Source organism: Octodon degus, unplaced genomic scaffold, assembly GCF_000260255.1.
Source record: "Octodon degus isolate 3935 unplaced genomic scaffold, OctDeg1.0 scaffold00154, whole genome shotgun sequence".
Classification (NCBI taxonomy): domain Eukaryota; kingdom Metazoa; phylum Chordata; class Mammalia; order Rodentia; family Octodontidae; genus Octodon; species Octodon degus.
Genome location: NW_004524730.1, coordinates 3,974,869 through 3,978,920, shown reverse-complemented (window position 1 = coordinate 3,978,920; position 4,052 = coordinate 3,974,869). Strand labels below are relative to the sequence as shown.

At 46.0% G+C, this 4,052-nt stretch overlaps 1 pseudogene; it reads right to left on the bottom strand.

Annotated features, from left to right (window-relative positions):
- Positions 1-2,998: 2,998 nt before the first annotated feature.
- Positions 2,999-3,364, bottom strand: LOC101576574 (annotated as a pseudogene).
- Between the last annotated feature and the right edge of the window lie 688 nt (positions 3,365-4,052).

Genomic DNA, 4,052 nt, shown 5'->3' with positions numbered 1-4,052 from the left:
CACCAGGAAGCCAGTGGAGTAGTAAACCAGGGGAACACTATCTCTAGACCAAACCCAGCTGCCTCCTTAGTAGACAACGGCAGGACAAGAAAATAATGTGGTGTCCAACAGGTCCGGCCCCTCCCGGGTGAGAGAGCTGAGTGCAAGATGCAGGTGCTGTGGACAGGTGGATAGGACCTAACTCACAGCTGCACATCACGTGTTTAAGAGATCAGGAAGAGCTCTGCTGACCTCAGTACTTGCAGGGAAGGAGGGAGCAGCACCAGCCCTGAGAGCATGGAGTGGGCATGGGGTCCTGGAAGGTTGCAGGGAGACAAGGTGTGGCTGGCTGCCTAGGAGAGGAAAAGACTGGGTAGCAAAAGCTGTTGCCTGGAAGCCTGAAGGATGCCCTGAGGCTCCAGATTAGGGGCCTTGGTTTAAATGAAATCAGTCAGCATGACTGCAGATTCATGTGCTGTCAAGTCCTACTGGGCACAGGTGGTGAGCAAAAAGTTTGAGGTGGTTGGTGAGAATTAAAATCCTGCCGGAGGAATTACAGGATTGCAGATCTCAGCAGGGAAGGGAGGAACAAGGGGACATGGTCCCAGAGAAGAGCTGTGCTGACTGCTGAAGGCCTGCTGTGGTGAGACTCTAGTGGGGAGGGTTGCAAGGTGGTTGATGGCCAGAACATATGACATCAAGCTTCGGGAGAATGAAAGTCTAGGCTGACTGGCTGAGCTCTGGCAAAGGAAGAGCGCAGAGGAGGAGCAGCATTCAAGTGGCATTTAAGGAGGAACGTTCTTTCAAAGCCATTTGTGTTAGGTACCTTTGCTCTGTGTCCTCCGTCTCCTGGTCATCGTGCGCTAGCTTCTGGTTGTTGTAATGACCCAGCCAGGGTCAGGACACAGGGCCAGTCTCAGGATACAGGGCTCAGAAGGATCTGCCACCTGGGCTCAGGGAAGGGGCAGGGCTCCCCTCACACCCCTGGTTCTCCTCCTGTCTCCCTGAGCCTCCCTCCTTGGCACCTCCTTGCTCCCCACAGACTGTCCAGTGATGTCATCTGGGTCCTCATCCCTCACAAGCTGATGCTCTTTCTACTCTGCTCAAAATAGGCAGCCCCTCTCCAGAGCCTCAGAAGCCAGGACAGCAGCAAGCCTTGGAGCGCGGGGCCCCAGGACCTGGGCCTTGTGGTGGGGAAGAGGGCGTGGGTGTCTACACCTCCTGCTGAGGTGGGATGAAGCCTGTAAGACTGCCAAGAGCTGGCTGGCTGTGGTGGCCATCAGCAGTGTAGGAGTGAACTTGGAGATGGGCAACAACTTTCAAGCCTGACAAGTCTGTGAATATACAGCTCTTAAGTTCTGTAGTTACTGCATATTGTGTTCCTTTTGCAGCGAATTTATCTAGTCCCCTCTCTGTCCTACTCTTAAATTAGCAATACTTTACTGAGATTTCTCTCTGCTGACAAAAGGCAGCAGGTTTCTTTCTTTCTTTCTTATTTTTTTTCTTTTCTTTCTAGTTTTTGTTCTTTGTTTTTTAAGGAGTATTGGCATTTTCTGTATAGCAGACAATAATCTGGGTACTATGGCCAGGAGCACCAATGTGTCATTACATTCTTTGACCTCACATTTCTATACTTATATCTGTGACTGTTTCTTCTCTAAATTTCTGTGTAAAATGAACAAGATAATGTACATTCAAGTACTCTTCAAAGGTGGGTAAAATGTAAGGTATTAATTATAAATTCTATTACTATCACCATTACCATTTTGGACTTTGATTCAAATTTCTTCCTCCTTTGTCTTCTGGGATGCTCTCTGCTTTGCCAGAAAAAAAAAGCTCATTCATTAGACACTGAGAATAATTCCCATATGGCCAAAACATGTGCAGCTTCCACATCAGCTAAATTAGAAACGTTTAAATTTTTCATCTATTCCCTTGTCTGCTCTTTGGTCAATACCTTATTCTGACAACTTCATTACCTCCTAATTACTCCTAGTTCCTTTGTTCATTTTCCATATGTGATAAGAAAAAATTCGTGCCCAAGAAAGAAATTTGAGGTGCCACGTTGCTGGGCTCCTAAGTGACAACCAGACCATCCCCGTTTCCTGGAAGAGGGTTTTCTTTGTCTTCGTCTGGGAACAGATTTGCAAAAGCCCTTTGATGCCAGGCTCGGGGTTGCCAGCCAACGCGCCTGTTCTGCACACTTTTCTTCCCCTGCAAGATGGGAGTGATAAGAGGCATTCTCTTCTCGCAGCAGGGCGGATTTATCCTTTGCCTATAAATCTTTGAGCAGCCATTCAGGAAGCTGTATCAGATGTGCCTTAATCTTTGTGCTACTCATTTCTTAAAGGAATTTTAATCTACTGGGCTTTAATTATATATCCCCAAGAAAGTGAAAGCCTTTTCTTAGCAAGCCACTTTATTCTTGTAATTTGATAATCGGTTTCACTCTCACCTTCTCATGAGACTATACTTAGAAATCAGGGGTGAAGGGACCTTAGAGGTCACCCTCCCTGCTGTGATGCCAAAGCCTCATACCTCATCCTCATCCTGGGTTGCTTCTTAGAAACATAGATTCATGACCGATGCTAGCCAGATCCTGGAACCCTGGCAAGTAAACAAGGTGTGATCACAAAGTACGGTGAATGTTTATTTTTTAAAAAACACAGTAAAAGACATATTGCCATCTCTCCCACTCAAAATACTCTCTCTGGAACACTTTGACCCCATCATTCTTTCTTTTGTGTGTGTGACAGAAATCTTTTATTGACCTGACTAGCATACCTAGTGGCAGGGTCAGGTAGAACATATCTATCTGCCCCGGCTCCTCTCTTCCTTCTCCTGGGAATTCATGTAACACCTCAGGAGAGCGGAGCATCCAGGGCAGGTAAAGCTGGGGGAATGTACAGGGTGGAACCTGAAAGTGGCTCAGGGCCAGATAAAATGTCCATCTGGGTAGAGGGAGGCTGCCACCCTATGCAGATGAGAGGGGTCCAAAGGGAGAATGTCCCTTAGAGACTCACTGTGCCCTGCACACCATAAGCATCTCCCGGATGTTGTCTTCAGCTTCCTTAACGCTCCGCTCCAGGTAGGACTTTTTCTGCCCTAGTTCTTTAATTTTTTTCTTCTGCTATTTTTTGTTTCTCCAACAGTTGATTATGAGTTACTTCCTTGGATTGAAGAATATTCTTCCTATACCTTCATACACATTAGTCTCATCCACCAAAGTCATAATCTCTGTATCTGTAAGATGTGTGTGCTTTTTCGTTCTGTTCAGTTGTTCATTCTGAATGTCTGTGAGCTTCACCTTCTGTTGAGTGTCCACCACTTTGGCTTGAAGCTCTGTGCAGGCCTTCTTCAGCTCCAGATCCGTGGCAGCCGCCATGTTGCTGCACTCTATGCCGACCCCATTGTTCTTGCCGTGTTCTATGGTATTCCTGAAGGTCCCCTTTCATGTGTCCCTTTAGTTGTCGTGTGTTGGCTGCCATGGTGTCCTGAATTCATTCAAAACCTTTAGCTTTCACTAGCCATTTTAACTTTGAAGTAAAGCCAAAAGTCACATAGTGCCAGATAAGGTAAATAAGATAAAGGGGACAGACCATAATGGTTTTCACAGGCTGACTTTTCTGTTGGGCAGCACTTGGCAAAAGCATTTACTGTAATTTTTACCACACCTTGGAAAGACACTCATGAAAGAGTACTTCCAGAACTGCTCCAGAAAGTGATAAGGACAATGGCATAAACGTTTGAAGTGAGTAGGAGTATTTTGAAGGCATTAATGCCAAAGTGCCTTTTACAGCCATAGTTTTTTAAATGTGTACTTAAGCATCCTGTATATTTTCCGATCACCATCTTTTATGTTGAGTGAGTCACTCTGCTGATTGTAACAGATAGCAGAGGAATCCCTTAATTAGTCTGATCTAAGACCCATCCTTGTTTGATCCTTCTGCAACTAGCAATATCATCTAAGGGCTTCCTTAAATTTTGAGACCTAGGGTTCTTTCCTGATTCACCTTATTCGGCCCCCAGTGTGATCCACTGGAAAAGAAGGATGTGCTGGCCTCCTCTGTTTT